The sequence below is a fragment of the Ctenopharyngodon idella genome, chromosome 1 (assembly GCF_019924925.1).
Source record: "Ctenopharyngodon idella isolate HZGC_01 chromosome 1, HZGC01, whole genome shotgun sequence".
Lineage (NCBI taxonomy): Eukaryota > Metazoa > Chordata > Actinopteri > Cypriniformes > Xenocyprididae > Ctenopharyngodon > Ctenopharyngodon idella.
Window position 1 is genome coordinate 32,885,169 of NC_067220.1, and position 21,018 is coordinate 32,906,186.

The window sequence follows — 21,018 nt, forward strand, 5'->3', positions numbered from 1 at the left end:
CCAATAATCTCTCTCGCTTTCTCTCTAGTGGTCTCCCTCCCTAATGTTTTCTTTCCTCTCTCCCCTTCTATACCTACCCTACCCTACCCTATGCTATGCAATCTCCTTTTCTTTATCTCCCAATCTCTGTGCGCACTTCTTTGTCAACGTATGCAATACTTTCCCAGTATCACTGACTTTGTTTCGTGACAGTATCGGGTGTGGGGAGGGGAGTGTGGAAACATGCAACCTTGATGATCATCTCACCTTAGTGCCCTTTCATGTGTTACATGGTGCTCCTAGCTAAACTGGAAAAATGTGTTCCATCATGTTTAGGTAAATTGCTAAATTGGCTAAATTGTGTCCTAAACAAGATGCAATGCATGCATTTTCAGCGACAAACAATTTCTCTGTCCAAATGGACATCATAATTTCTGTGCAATGTGGCTGAAGATGTTTGCTGATGTGCAGTGTACAGTGTGAAGAGCAGGACTCTGAACCAGTAAGACTTCACAGTGGGCGGAGCTACTGAGTGTGACGCCACAGAAATAGAAAACAACCAAATGACAATGTCCTGTTGCTCATTGCAGACATTTAGGACAAAAAGAAGAAAAGCCATTTATTATATTTAAAGGGGTAGTTCACCCAAAAATGAAAATAATGTCATAATAATGACACCTGTAAGGCCTTCGTTCATCTTCGGAACACAAATTAAGTTTTTGATTTTTGATGAAATCTGATGGCTCAGTGAGGCCTCTATAGACAGCAATGCCATTGAACTTCTCAAGATCCAGAAAGGTACTCAAAACATATTTAAAACAGTTCATGTGAGTTCAGTGGTTCAATCTTAATATTATAAAGCGACAAGGAAACTTTTTGTGCACGAAAAAAAACAAAATAACAACTTTTCAACAATATCTAGTGATGGCCAATTTCAAAACACTGCATCGAGTCTTTTGTTTCGAATCAGTGATTCGGATCGCGTGTCAAAATGCCAAACTGCTGAAATCACATGACTTTGGCGCTCCGAATCACTGATTCGAAACAAAAGATTCACATGAGGGTGAGTAATAAATTACATTATTTTCATTTTTGGGTGAACTAACCCTTTAAGTTATACATCACTGAATAATACAAAAAAGTAGTGTCAAGACTAGCGTTGTCAAAAGTACTGACTTCGTTACCAAGTCGGTACTGAAATTTTAAAAATGTGACGCTTTGAGCGCTGTTGAGCGGATTTGTAAACATCTCTGACAATCAGACCACAATATGTCTTAGATGACCTCGAAATGCATGCTTTAGTCTCATATCTTGTATGTGGAGCATGTGTTAGAGGCTAAACCAAATGAGTGTGCCTACCGTAAGTGCATGTATGTGTATGTTTAATCCACATCATTAAAGTGAGCTCTTGAATGTGCATGGTACAATAAAGGCAGACAGACCTTTGACACACAAGCTAAACACACACACACAAGCACTTACACACACACACCCTCTCTATAGTAAATACCGCTCAGATTACTTCTGTCTGAAAAATATGGTTTGCTGTAAGTGTGTATGTGTTGTGTGTGTTGTGTGCGTGTGTGTGTGTGTGTGTGTGTGTGTGTGTGTGTGTTCTAGCTCTAACTCATCAGACTTTAAAATGTGTTGAGTGCACAACCTTTTAATTTAAAGTAACATCCTATGGTACAGACAATTGTGCTCAAAAGTTTACACACTTGCAGAATAAATAAGAACATTCATAAAAAATTTTATTTTATTTTTTATTTATTATAACCTCGAGGAAGCTATTTGCCATAGCATAAATTTACATATATTTTACTAAACAAAATTGTAACTGAAATAACACAAATTATCCTGTTCAAGAGTTTACATACCCAGGTTTGTTCTCTCTTTCGTTCTTTCTCTCTTTCGTTCTCTTTTTTTCCATTTGTTCGTTCTTTCTTTTTAACGCCATGCCAGCTTCTATGGCTATGTTCATGGCGAGAGTCAAGTAAAGTAATTGGAAAGAAAAAAAAAATGCCCGGGTCCTTAACATTGCATGTTGCTTCTTGAGCATCAATAGGGGCTTTCGTACCACATAGTTCTACGAACTAAGTTATAGCAACTAGCCACTAGGATAGTTCCCTAAGAACCAATTTTCCCCCGGGCTATTTTCTTGGTTGCATTCGCACCAGCAATAGGAACTCTGAAGCGACTGATAGCAGTTCCATTTAAGCGCTGTATTTACAAATGTCAACAATTGGCGATGGAGGATGCCGCGATCGGAGCCGTGTTTGTTGTGTGTCTTGGGTTTCGTGGTAATGGAGATGGAATGTAAATGCATAATTTACACGATTGAAAGAGCAAAAAGTTGGGCTAAACTCTGTTTTCCATGTTTGTGAAGTACGTTTACATGGCAAAATGCCGGGTGCCGGTGTTTAGCGTGCGTTTGGCCAATTAACGTACACTTACGTAACTGGTAGTTCCTATAGCGCTGGTTTAGACCCTACTCTGAAGTAGGAGCTCATTTATTTCCACCAAATGGAGTTCCTAGAACTAAAATTATTCCTAGTTCCTGCGGTGCGAACATGGCAAAATACAGGTACTACCGCCAATAGTTCTAAGAACTATGGAAAGGTTCCTCCTGTGCGAAAGCCCCTAATGACTCAGCCCTTGTATTACCGGTATTTTAGTAGCGCATAAGTCACATGGACTACATTTATGATACTTTTATGGTGCTTTTTTGAAGCTTAAAAGCTTCAGTTACTATTCAATATAAAGCAAGGAAAAGAGCGACCAGAACATTATTCAAAATTTCTCCTTTTGTGTTCCAAGGAATAATGAAAGTCATACAGGTTTGAAAGACACAAAGGTAAGCAAACATGACAGAACATTCACTTTTAGGTGAACAATCCTTTTAAGAACCAAACGTATGTACTTCTAAACAAGAAAATGTGTCTATGGAATAAACATATCTGTTATGCAGGTTCCTCAAAGAAACACTAAAAAAAATATTTATGTTTTAAAATATTAAACATCTTACAAGGGACATGTAAACAAAGCATAAAGCACGACTGTACATAATTAAAATGCACACAACACAGCTGTATTAAACCTGAATTAGTCATTTTATCTTGTCGCAAGCTGTTGTTTTGTGATCAATATAATTCCTGGTTGTATCAAGTTGTAGAGGAATTTTGGAATGTTGTGGTTAGCTGGAAAAAATGCATTACCTCACCCCTCCTTTCTCTCTATCTCTATCTGTTCTACCTCACTCTCTCCCTCATGAGTTCCTGTCTGAGGGATACAGAGGTTTATAAATAACTCTCAGCCCAGTACAGTGTTTTTGTGAGTGCGTTTGGTGCCAGTACGTGTGAAGATGGAAGGAGCACCCACTGGCTAACACTAATATAATAAGATATTAATGAGGGAGAAAAAGAGAGAGAGGGGGAAGACAGGAGGGGGAGGACAGGAGAGAGCAGAAGCAGAAGAAAGGAGGGAGGAGAAAGAGGGGGCACGGAGAGTCAGCACACAAGGCTTCCGCTCGTTGAGCAACACCGCCTCCTCCTAAATGCTGCTAAATACTCGCTCTCTCTCGCTCGCCGTCTCCCTCCCTCACTGTTAATGGCAGCCTGTTTAAACACTGGCTGAGTGAATGTGTGTGTGTGCACTGTAGCGCCTGGGTGCATGTTAAACACAGTCCCTGAAATCCTACTCCAATCCAATAAAGCCTTCAGCAGCCCTGCCAGCAGAGACAATTACTGCACCTCACCCAGAGAGAGAGAGAGAGAGAGAGAGAGAGAGAGAGAGAGAGAGAGAGAGAGAGAGAGAGAGAGAGAGAGAGAGAGAGAGAGAGAGAGAGAGAGAACAGGAAGCATGGAGAATGAGGGAGGGAAGACAAAGAGCGACTCGTCGCAATAAACTGCTCATAATCATCTCTACATTACTCACATGATCTTCAGCCTAAGCTCCACCCACTGACTTCACTTGTCACATTCTTAATAACTTCAAGTCTTCCATTCATCACGCTGTAAATATGGGTTTGATGGTAACTAGCTTGACTAGTGCAGTATGTCTCACATATACGCAATATACGTGCCAATATACAGATAGATGCAAATAATCTGAAACACATTTAGGTCGTTGAGGGATAGAAATATTGTCAGTTCAAAAGGTTGTACTGTCGTGCATCTAGAACAAAAATGAAATTAAGACAGCAGCAACTGAATTGATTTCCACAGCTTTGTTATCACGTCAAATTATTACTAAATACCATTCACAATAAGACCAAAATAAAAAAAGCAAAGTGAATCTCAAAATGTACTCAAAAGTATTCATGCTATACTGAAATGACTATGTGAGCTGAACAAAAAGAATTTACTCCAGTACTATAGGTGGTGCAATGCACCTCTCAGATGGTCTGCCATCCAGCATAAACCACATAACAGTGGAAGAAAGCCAAGCACTATTTAAAAGTTTGTAAACAGCCACAGAAGGACTAAAACTCTGTTAAAGGATTAGTTCACTTTCAAATGAAAATTAGCCCAAGCTTTACTCACCCTCAAGCCATCCTAGGTGTATATGACTTTCTTCTTTCTGATGAAGACAATTGGAGAAATATTAATAAATATGCTGACGCATCTGAGCTTTATAATGGCAGTGAGCGGGATCAACGAGTATGTGCTGAAGAAGTCTGTCCATCCACATCCACCCATCATAAACATATGAAGTATGTTTATGTTATGAAGTAAAATATCTAGCTTCCGCCAGACCGCCTTCCGTATTCAAGTTACGAAAAAAGTGTAAACTGGCGTCACGTCAGTTACACTTTTTCCATAAGTTGAATAGGGAAGGCGTAGGATGTAGTGTAAGCTTTTTGAACTGCAAGAGTTTTCCACTTTCTTCGTAAGTAGAAGGCGGTCTGGTGGAAGCTAGATATTTTACTTCATAACTTTTTTTTTTTACACAAACGCATCGCTTCGCTTCAGAAGGCCTATATTAACCCCCCAGAGCCGTGTGGAATATGTTTATGATGGATGGATGTGGATGGAGACACTTTCTTCAGCTCATACTCATTTGGTAACGCTTTTATAAAGCTCAGATGCATCAGGATATTTATTAATATTTCTCCAATTGTGTTCATTAGAAAAAAGAAAGTCATATACACCTAGGATGGCTTGAGGGTGTGCTTGTTTCAGTGTTATGTAGGCATTAGTCTCGGGTAGCCAGACCTTTAGACTGACGGCAGAAGGTCTGGACTCTATCGCAGCTTTCATTGGCCAAGGACCGCCCAAGAGGACGCTTGACTGACATGTTAGTTCGTTTTGTTCCGCGTCATGTTTAGGGGCGTGAAAATGTAATGTCGATGTCCCTGCAATAACAGACCGGCGTGCTTCTATAAATTATTGATTCAAGAATGTTGTGCAAGTTTACTGCAACAATGGAGCCGCAAACTTCACATACTTTTGAAAATCCAGCATTTAGTTGATCCTGGTAAGCGCTCATTGTCATAGTTGTAAACACAACCGCGTTCTTCTTCTACGAGGGGGTTTGGCGTCACGGCTTTCGTTTCCAGGCGGACCGTTAAAAAACGCGACACGCGTCTCCCGGACATCCTGTATAATTCAATCAACCAGGGGTGCGTTTCCCGAAATCATCGTTAGCCAACTATGGTCGTAAGTCCCATTGAACTCTATTGGTAACGACGGAACTTGCGACCATAGTTCGCTTTGGGAAACGCACCCCAGATGAAAACTTTGAAACTCCTGAAGTGTTTCCAGATAAGTGTGCCATATGCATCAAACGTTCAGCCAAAGGTCTGTGGGCGTGACGTCTGAGGCTGAGACTACGTAGGCATTCAGGACTGTGATTGAAATGACCAATTAAATCCTTAAAATTGTCTGAGTACAGGGTTTGTGCTGAACTAGTTTGTGGGGGAAATGGGCAATCAAAAGAGCTTTTCTTATTAAACAGGTAGCACCATACTAAGTTAGTAGACTAAGATGTTATTTTGCTAACCAAAGGCTAACTGAAAAAAATAAAAAAAATAAAAGGTAAATAGCTGCAATTTTACCATTTTAGCTTCAGTAATATATTGTAATATGTGATTAATTAAAGTCTTGTTAGTGGTAGATTTTAGGTCATGAAGAAACAAATGGATGCACTGCTGATAATTGAAATCAAACAAAGACCATAGAGGGGTTGGTAAATGTGTTGAAGACTTTCATTTAAAAGGTTGAATGTGGTATTATCAATTTTATCTCAGATCAGGTCTACATCTGCCACATGACATTTTACGATCCGATGGGTACAGAAACATAATCCACTGACTGCAGATTTCAAAACACTTTTATCGACTGGATAATCAAGGATAATCTCACACAACATGACAAGTCAACATTCTTGAAGACAAAAAACATTTTGCATTGATATTGCTTAAGTGATCACTGCAGAACTCTGTGGAATTATAGCTTAAGCTTTTTACTGACAGCCAACAAGGGATCAAGAAAATGAAAAGGTAACATGGGTGGATTTTCCTTAGATTTGGCAAAACACCCTCAGGCGCCATGTGTGAATGATGGAAATGATTGAAAGCTATTCATAATGAACTCATCCATGCTAGGTCAGTGCTACTGATTCAACTATATGATTTACAGCAACAAAACACCATTTCAGACTCCTGACAACCTTTAAGTCAGGGAATACATGTTTGTGTACATGTAAGCAGGTCTGAGTTGCCTCTACAACTGTATGCTAATGGTGTGTTAATGTCTAATGGGTAATTAGCATCAATGCTACAAGTTTAACTCCTCACAAAATGCCTATCCCAAATGGCATCTTCAGACTTTGTGGTCCTTCTGAGTCCAAATTTTAGTGAGGTATTGACATGTAGTCAAATCACTCGAGAGTTCAAGCAAAAGAGTACACTGAGGACACATAGCAGCCATCACAAATCCAAAACTCACATCTCCATCTGAATGTACATACTTCCCTATTATATTGTAGGTGAAATCCACACGTAAAAAAAATACTATGTCCAAATTCACAGTATCCAACAGTAGGCGAAAAGTACCTGGATGACCTATTACTTTCGGCGAGATTCAGTGCGTATCATAAACATTTTACTATTCCATGATTCCACAGGAGAGGATTAGTGAATGACAGTGAAGTGACACAACTGATGCCACAAGTCACATGACAAATGTAGTACATTTGGGTTACATTCATACTATACAGAACATGTTTTTTAACAGTCGCAAAGTTCTTATTCAAAAAAAGTAGTCAGAGACAATGCGATTTTGCCCACAGCCCTAGTGATGAGAGGAGTGCGGCAGACACCCCACAACCTTTCTTAATTTCTCTGTCGCCCCCTCATGCCATTTACCTTCATCTAATGACAGCAGGAAATGAAAACTTACTTTACAGTTATCTTGTTGACCACTTTATAAGTCTAGTTTCTCTCCCTCCTTTGTTCTTTCCAATTACCCATCTGTTTATGCAAAGTATTTCTCTGTTTATATCTTTCCATCCCTACTTTCGCCATCCCTCCCTCTCTCCAAATGCTCTTTTCTGTCTGTCTGTCTCTCTTTCTCTATTTTTAGTGTTCCACTGCTTCCTGTTCTTGGAGCCGTACCACAGCTAGGGGGAGGGGGAGAGAGCAAGAGAGAGAGAGAAAATGTGGATGGGCGGAGGAAGAAAGGAAGTGAGGAGAGGAGGGGCTTGTGCCTGCTGTCCTCAGTTTCTGTAAATCAATCCGGCCATTTGCCTGTCCTTTTCCTCTCTCCACCACCTCCCTTTCTCACTCCATCTCTCTCTTCACAGAGATCAGGCTCAAAGCTGTAGCAAAGTCATAAAACAGGGGGAGGAGGGTGAGAGAGAGAGACAGAGAAGGAAAAAAGCTATAGAAAAGGAAGGAAGGGAAAGAAAGGACAGAGTAAGCCAATATTGTTGATGTAGAAATGCATTAAGAGTGAAAAGGGGGTAAAGTTCCTTTAAAACCAAAATACACCAATACACATGCCTTGACATATCAAGTCTATTTGGATAGGATTAGCTTTCTATATGATGTCTCAGTTACAATTATTAATAGAGCACTTATGTCATGTACCGATTCAAACAGGATTGGGATCTCTGTAGTTTTTAACTATGGTCTATTGTATGGATTTGGCTATTAACAAAGGTCATGTGCTCTGAATATGTGCATCACAACATTTATTGAAATACACAAGACTTATTTATGCATTTAATTATAACACAAAGTGAAGGAATACATTATAGATGAGGATCATACCCGATGCTATTACTACCGTGGCTAAACAGGTCAGCAGGTAAACAGAGGTTCCTCTGTAGCTTAACTGGTAGAGGTCGGCGCTAGCAACATCAAGGTTACGGGTTAAATTTCCAGGAAACACACAAACTGACAAGATGTATAGCAGTTGATTCAATAAATGTATTACAAAGGTGCACTAGGACATCTAACTAGCAATTTAGTTATTGTTTTCAACAAAAGTAAACAAGTGTTGTGAATAAAAAAAAAATATACAGCAATTATAGACCTATCCAGAGAGGATTTCATTTCACAGAGGAGTTCTGAGTTAGCAAAAACAGTATTGGTACCATATTTTCCAGAAAATAAGTTACACCGGGTCAAAATTGTAGTGTTGAGAGAAAAAAGTCGTATTGGCATATAAAGTTGCATTTTATTATAACACTCAGAAATAAATGCAAAATACCAATAAATAAAATGAAACGTTTACAAACGTTATAAACACTTTAAACATGAATTTTAGTTCCTCTCACAACAGATCCTTTAAATTTAATGGTATTCAAAACAGATCAGGTATAAGTATGTTTTTATAAGTATAAAACAAACAAATTATAGCGGGCTTCATAATAAACAAACATAAATTATAGTGGGCTTCATTATAAACAAAATGTTTTATAAATGCCAAGCCTGAACGAATTTATTTAAAGTGAAACTGAAACTATTATTGTGTTGCAAATGCACTACAAATAAATTTGGGCTCACGTACCTCTGTCATTCTGCAATACGTGCGATTTGCATATGTTCTGCATGTTTGCCGCTAATAGCATTATACAAGTTGCTTAAGAAACAGCAGTTTCAGGTGGTAAAAAACAAAACAAAACACTATACTATATATATATATATATATATATATATATATATATATATATATATATATATATATATATATATATATATATATATATATATATATATATATATATATATATACACACACACACACACACACACACACACACACAGGGCTTGACATTTTTTGCTCACCAGCCACTATGGCTAGCGTTTTTTCCAAAGTTACTAGCCACTATGGCTGGGACAATAAAATGATTAATCTGGATTCGTCGATGGATTCTGAGGTTTTTCGAATGCATCACAATTCTGTCTCGAATCGATTCTGAGCTTAGTTTTTAACAGCAGATGGCGCTCTAAGCTAGTTTTAACCGTGAATGTCAAGTACACCTCCGAATACTTGTATGACACAAGATTAATATAAAGAGCCCTCTGCAAACACCCTTGTAATTCATCTCAACATTTTCAAACTTCATGAACGATGATTTTATAGAAGGTTCAGGTGTGTGTAAGGAATTGGAAGGAAGCAGAGTACAGCTGTTTCTAAAGCATGCAGTGCCATCTGCTGTTAAAAACTCAGAATCGATTTGAGACAGAATGGCGATACATACAAAAAAAAAAAAAAAAAAAAAAAAAAAAATCGATCCAGAATCCTTTCTCGATGCATCAATAAATTGATGCATCGATTGCAGTTTTTCCTCATTGATACCATGAGGAAAAACTGCAATGTAGAGATCTTAATATTAACTCATAATTTGGCAGCAGGTATATTAGGCTGCTGTCACTTTAAGACCTGATGCACGGACCCATTATACTGTTACACATGCATTTTCTTTCTCAACTGTTTACATTAACTTAAAACATAACTGACTGTATTTACGTGAATACTCACCAAGACTGCCATTTTTACATTATTTTGTGTATTTGACTGTTTAAGCGCAATAATAACTACAATTACTTTACTAATTTAGTACCGAGAATTGGCTTTATGCACGCGCACTTTGGATGCGAGCATTGACTTTATGTGCGCGCACTTTGGATGTGAGCACAAAATCTGAGGGAATGAGTAAAATTATGGCCAAGAGACTCAATCCCATGGCGAAATTCAAGCCGTCTAACATTAATAATATTCATCCGGAGCAAATGAAACGAGTGAGTGAGGGGAGGCGGGTTTGTGTGTCGCTGTCTGAGAGATGAGAGAGCGAGAAAGCACAGCTGGTATCGTGCGTCTGTTCTGCAGAAAATGAGTATTGGAAGCGTTTCAGATATTTCAGTATCGATGTGTATTGAAAAATTGATATTAACACTGCATTGCACTTATTATTTCAAAGGCCTTTTTAAAAGAGTCCTGAAAAATGTATTATATATATATATATATATATATAAATAAAATTCAACCCGCCAAATTGGCTAGTAGGAATGACTGTGTTACACGCTACTGCTAAAATCCTACCGTGTTTGGCAGGTGTTAATGTCAAGCCCTGTAAACATACGTATATGTGTGTATCCCCGGGAATATAAGTCACGTTTCTTTTTTTTTTTAGATTGAGGGTCACATTATTAAAAAAAAAAAAAAACAGATTTTGAAATATTAAATATGAGTTAGATATGGAAATGGATTGTTGCATATTACAACAATTCAAAACACTGTATAACAGTCATGTTTAAAATTGGCTTTAATATATATCAACTGCAGATGGGGCTTATTTGAGGGAGGTATCTGGGTTTGCACCCTCAGGGTGGGATGGGGTGGCTTTGACTTGGTGCCATTTCGGCCAGGGGCAAAGGGGGAGAGAGAGAGAGACAGAAAGAGCAAGAGAAAGGAGGGTGTCCCCTCCTTAGCTCGCCAGCCAGATGGTCTGGTCACCACGACTGCGTTGTCCCCGCCAGGAGGTGCTTTGATACCGGAGTGTGTGTGTATGTGTGTGCATGTGCACAATGCCCTTCTGCGTTATACATGTAGTCCCTTTATGTTTCCATAAACATCTCTGTCTATACAGAGAAAAATAATTTGTTATATGCATATGTGCATGTGTATAGAGGACTCAACAGTAAGGATGGTCAGCTGGTGCCAGTGTGAATGTGTTTCAGGCCAGTTGACAGACTGTCACCTACCCTATGGGGCCAATGCTGCATTACGGAGAGCATCTCGGAAGTCATCATTTTCCAGGAAAGGTTAAAAAAATTAAGGCTTAACCAAAGCTCAATAATATGGATGGCCTGCTGGCCCAAGGGCCATTGTAAAGAGATTTTTGGGGTCAGATGACAAATCGTTACTAGTGCATGTGTATGAATGCATAGCTGCTGTTAGGGCTGCACAATATTTCATTTTAGCATCGATATCGCGATGTGCACATCCGCGATAGTTACATTGCAGGATGTGCGATGTCATGTACAGGATCGTAGTTGGACCAGGCACCATGGTTCGAAATGCACGATTCTCGGATTAATTGCAAAGTATAACCATCATAGTGATAAAGTTTATCATTTGCACGTGTTTTAGGTCCTGTCAGTGTAAACATTCAAGCGTTTTTAAACGATTTGAGTGCAAGCGGATGCAAAAGAGAACTTAATTATATGTACTTTATACAGTGAAGACTATGCAGTGTTACATCTGTACCTAAATACTGTTAGAGGTAAAGCACTTTATCATTTGTATCTTTGTTCTACTGTATTTACGCCTGCAATTTGTTTATTATTTTCTATGCAGATTCATTCCCTACAAAATCACCCCAATCATTCTATAATAATTAGTTCTTCCCAAACAGAGCTATTCAAGTCATTTGGTGAAATTTGGTGAAAACACAAAATATTGCAATGTGAGTTTTTGCCAATATCGTGCAGCTCTAATCAAAGTAAAACAAAGTTAAACTATTTGAATAAACACATGGAGTTGCAATAAAGCAGTATAATTTCCAGCAATTATTGCAAATTAAAAACCTCTTTGTAAACTTAACATTTAATGAAAAATATAATTAATATTCCTGGAACACATGTTGACAGGGCAAAAAAACAACCTCATCGTTAAGCCCTGGTGTGTGCGTGCCTATTATATGACCATCCTTACACACATCCATGTTCAATAAAGAGCCGAGAAAGAGGGAAAGCAGAGAACAGCGACAATACAGACTGCAGGAAGGAGTTTGTTTTTCGAGATGCTTTCAAAGACAAACAGAAGTAGAGAGAGTGACCTCATCACAATCTCATAAATATACTTCTTTTAAAAAACGCATACAAATGGACACAACATGGTCATCTTTTTTATATTTAATAAAGAGTAAGACACCTGCTGCTGTTCAGTATTAAGTCTGAAGTGTGTGTATTTGTGTCTGAATAAGTGGATGAGAGTGTGCACCTGTGCATGATTCAGTCTGAGCGCGTGCGTGTGTGTGTGTGTGTGTGCGTGTGCGCGTACGGCAGTCTGTCTTCCCTAACTGGCTCACAGGCAGCGGATGGCTGAGTACAGCTGAGCCAATCGAGCATCTGAGAGACAGAGAGAAAGTAAGAGAGAAAGAGAGAAAAACAGAGAAATTCTTAAAAAGAGATGCAGATACTTTGGTGCCATCAAGCATCACTGACATATTTTTCACTCTAGCTACTTTTTTCTTTTAAATGTTCCACTTTTCGCATTTTTTTTTCCTCCTTCCACAAAGCAGTTTTTTTTACTTCGGGCTGGTGGGGGTTTGGTTGGAGGAGAGACAGAGAGGCTACCATGGAAACAAAGCACATCACCGATATGAGCATCCCTGATGGCGCACTGGCGAGGCAATAACTGTGTCCCACTGGCCTCACTTTGAGAGAGAGAGATGTTTGTGTGTGTGTTATGGTATGAGGAGCAACAGAGGATGTGCTGTGTTATTCAGTATTCTATGAACAAAGGTTTTCGAGAGAACCAGACTGTAAGAGTGAGTGCGCAGACACACGGAGAAAGCTGCTCTCTTGTAATTGGCCCCAGTGTAGGTTCTAGGGCGGAGGGCAATTTAAATATTATTGAGCGACTAAGTATACTCTAATAATGAGCCGGAGGAAGAGAAAAGATGGAAAAGAATAGGGCTGCTAACTAATAGATAAAAATCAATAAAATCAATTACGAAAATAATCTGAAACAAATTTCATTGCTCATTACTCTGATGTCAGTAGTTGGACTGACATGTTTGTGCACTCTTAAAGGTGCAATATGTAATATTTTTGCAGTAAAATATCCAAAAACCACTAGGCCAGTGTTATATATTTTGTTCACTTGAGTACTTGCAATATCCCAAATGTTTCCAACTATTTGTAAATCGTGAGTCGACTGTCAATTGCGTCATACCCGCGTTACCCTCGGTTTCCGGTTTTATTTTGTAGAAACCATGGAAACACTAAAGACGCTTTAAAATGTTACACGTTTTAATAGACAAGGGAACATCTGTTTTGATATATTTATAGACAGAAAACGAATTGTTGTTATATAGCTCAACACATTTAGTCTTTTTTTTTTTTTGCCTTACCATGCCTCAGAGAAAAACACTATTTTGTCAAATAGCTAACATAGCATAATCAGATGCAGCTTTATTTTTATTAACAGTAATACATAATTTCCTCCATCATACAATACGTTTTAAAATTAATTGCATATCATTTATCAACACATCCAATATTTAATATGATATTCTAAAATCGATCTAGCTTACTGCAGTGTGCAACAGTGTCTCACAGCAGCCGCCGATCGAACGCACAGAGTAACGTTATAACATTTTCAACACACTCAAATGTATCGAATAATAAACAGAGCTGCGTTACCTCATATTTATGACGGAAAAGCGGAAGCGGCGCCGGCGACTGCGGCATAATAAAAGTTCTGCTGCTCGTGAGACGTTTGTTGCGCAATCGCTCCAGCTTCCTCGTTCAGCTCCCACAATACTCGGTCTGTTTTACGCGTTGTTATTTTCAGCAACAAACCATATTATACATGCGTATGCATCATCAGATTTGAGATGAACCGCGAGTGCATGCCGAACCGTTGGCGAAGATTGATATGGTTCGATTTTTTATCGAGAACTGTTACACCCCTATTGACATCCTGCATGCAATGCAAATATTATCATATGAATAATAACATATGTACTGTAATTTTGTTGAACTCTTACATGTTAAAAAAAGTTAGTTATTTAAACTTTTCTGCATGTAATCCTTTGTAATCTTTATAATATTAACAATTTTTGTACATAACTTATAGCACATATTAAAAAGTCTACTCAAGAGAGCACTTGGCAAGATATGAAATATATCAAATAAATAATTCCCATAAAATCATAATAGTTTTGTTTTAGCTGCAGCCCTGGAAAAGAACAAATCACATCTCCTTAACTCGTGTTCTCCTGCGCAAGGACCTAGAAAGCTGCAGCAGACATACCAGAGACACGGTGCATCTGTGTGTGTCAAGGAAGTGCAACATTAATCCATTTTTCATTTCCTGCCAAGCTGCATTTGGACTTCGTTGAGGGGTCTCTCTTTCCCAGAGAATGTATGTGCATGTGTTAATGCACATGTGGATGGTACGGTAACCATTTTCCTGTTCAGTGGTGCGGATAAACATTCACGGCACTGCCGCTCACGTGAACGCTCACAAAATAATAACCATGCGTGCAGATCGTACATTCAAAGCGGGACCTGCACTCTTTCCTGCCTTTGTTCTCCAGTCAAATATGTTATTACATGTTATAAAGCCTCTATTACACTATTATAAAATAGTAATAGCATTGATTGCAAAGCTTTTTTTTTTTTTTTTTTTTTTAAAAACACAATACGACTCAGAGGTATTGCTAACGATTAAACTGTAAAGCACAAGAAATGTTATATCATTGCTGTCAGGCAGAAATCATGTCCAAAACTGCTACTTTTCAGGAAAAGATTAATTTTTTTTTTTTTTAATAATTAAACAGTGTGTGTTAAGTTGATACTTAACCAGTTCTTTATTTGACATTGCATTGCAAACAAGCAGAGACTGTCCAAAATGTGTGCGGGGTGGAGTTATGAGGTTTTACAGACATTTTTAGGATCCAATGGAGTTATGAGGTTTAGTCACAAGCTCTTTTTATTATTTTTCATTGGTTAAATATTTGCAAAACCCACAGACAGACATAAAGGGTGCCCAATAGTAATGATTTATGAAAAAAAAAAAAAAAAAAAAAAAAAAAATGGAGATACAAGGTTTGTCCGTCAGCGATGATATATAAAAAAAAAAAAAAAAAAAAAAAAAAATTATATATATATACACACACACGTTCTGAAACGCTCATAAATCTCAACACAAAAACCTTAACCAAAAGGAAGGCTTGTACACATGTAACACTTTGGCTAATTATACTATAATACTACCTCTGAGGTGAACCCAAAAGCTAAACATATTTCGTTCAAACATAACCACAGTAACAAGGCAATATACAGCTCTTAGTTTAGTCATACACGTGTCAAGACTGCATGTGTATTACAAAATAAATCCTGAGAGAGATGGTTTTATTATTATACTCGAGGCCTGTGCTTTGATCAGGCTTTCTGCAATAGACTGATAAATGCTTCACAAAAGGACAAAGTCTGTCACTAACATTTCCATAAATAAAAAATTAATAGCAGGCAGGTGAGACATTAATATTTGGCTTAAAACTTCATAATCTAACCTCTGATAGCCAGCAAGCTTTGGATCAATACACTGAAGGGTAAACTGTGCAATGTCTGTGTGACTACTAGTGTCATCAAAAAGAATATGATGACTTCAAACAGGTTTCAGAAACACTGCCACCGACCAGACCCTCCTAAAACTCACACCATTGGTTGAGCCAGTCTTTCTCAGTACAATGTTTTGCACTTTTTGGGGAAACCAGCTTCTGCTTAGTTATTGTTGTTATTGATGTCTCTACATATTATATATGTAGAGCAACAGTGTGCTAAAAAGAAACTATCATAAAATAAATTAAAACTAAAACTAAAACTAGTTTAGTTTAGTTTAGTTTAAACTAAACCCACACGCACTCCCAAACCAACTTTTGGACTCAGAACCAGCATTCTAGATTGAGCTGTTGATATCACAAGGAACATTAAAAAGCCATTAGAATTAAATGGATCAAAAAGTGGTAGTATGTCAAGCAAGTACTAACTAACAGGAATGCATTTAATAATTACTTTGCCTGAAAGCAGCACTGACAAGAAATCAGCTGCATTTTAGTTTGAATTTTGCAATGAAGCCCAAGTATAATCAGAGTATGTTTTGCTTTTGTTTGGGTAAGTGAACTGTTCTCATATTCTGATAAAAACTTATGCTTATTTGCTGTGACTTGCTTTAGTGTGGAAAAAAATAAATGAATAAATAAAAACCCTGATCACTGCTTGCAAGTTTTTTTCAGTGATTCATAGCACTTTGTCATGTCACTCTTGGTGTGAATCAGTTATAAGTAGCAGCAAATTGGTGAGTTCAGGGAAATCAAGCACGAGTCTGTATGGATCTGCTCACTGTGCTAGGAGCTTTGGTTTCTTCACAACATCATGACTTGTGGACCTAAACACATGGAGTTAAAAAGACGTTTGATTCCACTTCTCTACTTTATATTATCTTGCATGCACCAAAGACAATAAAAGCTACAGTGAAATAAACATCCTGAGGAAAGTTTAAAAGGTCTTTGAGGGAAAGAATCAATGTGCAAAAATAACCTCCTGATTAACATGAACTTTTTATACCGCGAGCGAGACAGAAAGTGATCAAATGAAATGAGCAAGTGAAAGAGGAGGAAAGAAGGGCTACGTACTGATGACTCATCTGTGTGTTTTTGTATGTGTGTGTATATGTATGTGTGTGTTTGTACGGGGGAGATAAAAGGATGGAGCTGTATCCCAGACAGCCTCTCTGTTTGTTGGACCAATTAGGGAGTGCTAAGAGAACCTAATCTAATCACAGAGGCGGTCCCAGCTGCTGTTTACACACACACACACACACACACACACACACACACGGAGAGAAAAGAGCACACACAACCTCCATGAATGGACCCTGGGTGATCAAAACACCTGTATTTGATCAATCAGTTCATGAATCATGTCAACTCATTCATGTATTTATTGTTTCTTGCTCAAGCGACTCTTTTGAGCCACATGATTCTTAACTTTTCTAACTCATTACGAGTTCTCTTAGCATGATAGTAAAGTAACATTCACCTGAATGAAAGTGGTGCAAACACATGAAAGCAGGCTATATACACCATATAGAGTAATCTACACTTAAAAAAGGTTCTTTATTGGCAATGGAATCAATGGTTAGATAAACTGTAACAATCATGGAATCTGTCCAGTGCACAAAAGGCTCTTTATAGCAAGAAAAAAAAAAAAAGAAAAAAAAAATTTCTTTAGATTATTGAAATGTTCTTCACACTGAGAAAAAATGGTTCTTTTAAGAACTCTTCATTTAATGGTTCTTTGCGGATCCTAAAATGGATCTTCTTTGGCATCACTGTGAAAACCTCCTTTTGGAGCTTTTTTTTTTTTTTTTTTTTTTTTAAGAGTGTATATGGCATCTACGCTCTTAAAAATAAAGCTTCTTAAATGGCATTGATGGTCCCATGAAGAACATTTAGCATCTACTGGAACCTTTCTATTACACAAAAGGTTATTTAGATTTTTAAAATGTCTAGTTGTTGTGTTAGTCTAGTTGTTTTTGCTTTAGCCTGTTAGCCTGTTGATTTTTGTTCATGGTATTCAGCAACAATGAAATGTTTTGCATTAAGACTTAAAAAAAGCAACTTGGATATCATTCACATTTATTCTTTTACCTTATTGGAATCGAAATTAGGAATCGATAAGCAGAATCGGAATCCCAATCATTAAAATACAAACAATACCCAACCCTAACCAAATATAAGTGTTTAAAAAACGTTCACTGAAAGGTTTTTTGGAGAAAACTAAAATGGTTCTATTATATTGCTGTGAAAACGCCCTTTTGGAGCCTTTATTTTTAAAAGTGTATATAACTACATACTAAATACTTGAGAAAGTCAAAATTACATTTATTCATTTTGCAGATGTTTTTATCCAAAATAATTAACAAATGAAGAACGCAAGAAAATTAGACCAAAAGTGTGATTGAGATTTCTCCCAGGTAGGATGAATTACCAGCCAAAATACAAACCAGGTGAAAACTGAAGGAGTTTGCCCACTTGGTCAAACTCTCCTTAAATTACACTGACTAGCACTTGTTCTTATCTTATAGTTTGGATAAAGTGACAGAACACAGACCAGAATTTTTTTAAAGAAGCCATATTATGCCCTTTTATGGTGTCTTGATTTTGTTTTGGGGGTCTACTCGAATAGGTTTTCATGCTTAGATTTTCCAAAAACACATTTTTCCACATAATTTACATTGTTGTTGCACCTCTCTTCCCAGTCTGTCAGTAACGCTCCGTTTAGTTCCCGTCTCTATGAAGCCCCTTCTTCTGAAAAGAGCAACGTGCTTTGATTGGTAGGGCTGGACCAGCGTGTTTTGGAAATGTCACGCCCCTTACCATAACCGTGGGTCTCAACATACTACTAACGCAACTCAACCAGGCCTCACTTGTTTATGCGTATGCTTTCGGTGAGAATTATTAAAATGAAGAATATTGCGACGTACATTCCTGGAAGAAAACTCAAGACTACAATCGAGGCATTTCAGGGAGTTCAGAAACAGTGCTTACTGATATAGAGAATAACTGCCTTTTCAGTGGACATTTTCAGACCTTTTTCATGCTCACACAGCAATATTACACAGTAAAGAAAGTTGAAAATGTGAAGAAAAAAAAAAAAAAGAAAAAAAAGCATAATAGGTTTAAGCTTTAAGTAATTCTGAGGAAGGAAAAAAACATTGAATCGGCCTGTGTAAATATGGGTAGTCCTATTAGTGTAACTTTGCTTGCCCAGACTCGCTGTAAAAATGAAGACTATGATTCCAGTATTTAGAAGAAGAAGAAGAAGAAGAAGAAGAAGAAGAAGAAGAAGAAGAAGAAGAAGAAGAAGAAGAAGAAGAAGAAGAAGAAGAAGAAGAAGAAGAAGAAGAAGAAGAAGAAGAAGAAGAAGAAGAAGAAGAAGAAGAAGAAGAAGAAGAAGAAGAAGAAGAAGAAGAAGAAGAAGAAGAAGAAGAAGAAGAAGAAGAAGAAGAAGAAGAAGAAGAAGAAGAAGAAGAAGAAGAAGAAGAAGAAGAAGAAGAAGAAGAAGAAGAAGAAGAAGAAGAAGAAGAAGAAGAAGAAGAAGAAGAAGAAGAAGAAGAAGAAGAAGAAGAAGAAGAAGAAGAAGAAGAAGAAGAAGAAGAAGAAGAAGAAGAAGAAGAAGAAGAAGAAGAAGAAGAAGAAGAAGAAGAAGAAGAAGAAGAAGAAGAAGAAGAAGAAGAAGAAGAAGAAGAAGAAGTTTATATTTTCTGAAGAAAATGCAAGCATTGCTTATCCATGCTAGGGTGTTGTGTGTGGTTGCCCACGAATTGTCAATATTGACAGTGATATTCTGGTCCTTAGATAAAGCTCAGGTCCTTCCTTCAATCCGGTCAACCAGGCACAAGTCTTCTCAGACTACAGTAAAGTAATAGCACCCCTCTCTTCAAACCACATGATTTGATGTATCATTTATGTTCATAGCATAAAAGTGTTAGACAAGTTACAGGCTGAAATCCCTAATACTGATGCTTACCAAGCACCATTAATAAAAAAAAAATAAAAAAATGAAGTAGTTATGTTTCGATAATCTTCATGGGTCATGAACATTTTAACCATTTAAGCGGGCAACTCACCCTGCAATAGTTTACCTGCAAGTAAAAGCTCCTCTACTTCACACCTTTTCTCTGAGGGAAAAACACAAACGCTCTTTTATTAAATGACAATGTCACAAACATTTAACCACAAACACACACACATGTGCAAGGAAGCTGTGTAAGGGAAGCGCAATAGCTAACAGCACTACTATTCATCAACTGTGCCACAAATAGAACAAAGTAATTAGACTGCAGCTGAATATGTTGAATTAGAGAGACTTTGAGAGAGAGAGAAGAGAGAGTGTTGTCACAGATAGAAGGGAGCAATGAGGCCTAAACACCACTAAAAGCCAGGCGGCAATATATTTAATGCCGCTCAGAGGAGAATAGAGAAAAAAAAAAAAGAAAGAAGAGTCTTTTAATATGTCGGGAGAACTCTTCTTAAGTCAGCATGATAGTATTGATTCACACTCCTGAGTGTGTGTTTGTGTGCATTTGTGTAAGCTTCAAATACACCCCAGTCTGTAATCTGCACAAATCACAGTTATCACTGCACTGGTGACTGTGTTGAAAGGTCAAAGGCGTGATTTTACACCCACACAAGCACAACCTGAAGTCTTTCAGAATATAATCCAAATTACTGGCAGTGAAAGGAAGATACAATGGACATTATTTGGCTATTATGGGATTATTTGAAACAGAAGTGATCATTCCGCCCAGTGAATAAATGTACATTTTCAGAAACAATATTTCAAAATATTAAAATATAAAACAATATCCAATTAAGTAAATATGTAAAATAATAGTTTAATTTAGCAATTTTGTGTATATGTCATTGAATCTTATTACATCCAGTAGAGTGTCATTTTTTTCAATGTCACAGATTTGCTTATTTATTTGTAACCTAGCAATAGTACCAACCAAGCCAAACCTTGCTTAGCTTCCAAGATCAGGTGAGATCAAGCAGACAGAGTTGCACAGAATCATAAATATTTCATGCTACAACATTTCTTTGTTTCTTTAATTATCTGAAATGTGCTATATTCCAAAGTGATTAATGTAATGCAATTAACATAAGTAAAGCATACAAATTGCAGTTGTGCCAAATGAGAGAGGTTAGTGAGCTCAAGTTTATTTGTATAGTGCATTTCCCACATGCCAGAGGTTTCAGTTTCACTTTAAATAAATTTGTTTAGGCTTG

General features: G+C 37.5%; 1 protein-coding gene across 2 annotated transcripts in view; it reads right to left on the reverse strand.

The window, feature by feature from the left end:
• maml3 (mastermind-like transcriptional coactivator 3) overlaps nt 1–21,018 on the reverse strand; it is a 118,162-nt gene that overhangs the window by 59,085 nt on the left and 38,059 nt on the right. Inside the window, exon 1 of one of the 2 annotated variants that reach the window (XM_051901186.1) lies at nt 7,380–7,529. The exons of the other annotated variant lie outside the window; for it this stretch is intronic. The gene's annotated coding sequence lies outside the window, so the exon portion shown is untranslated. Of the gene's footprint in view, nt 1–7,379; nt 7,530–21,018 lie in introns of those variants that run through there. 2 annotated transcript variants of the gene reach the window in all.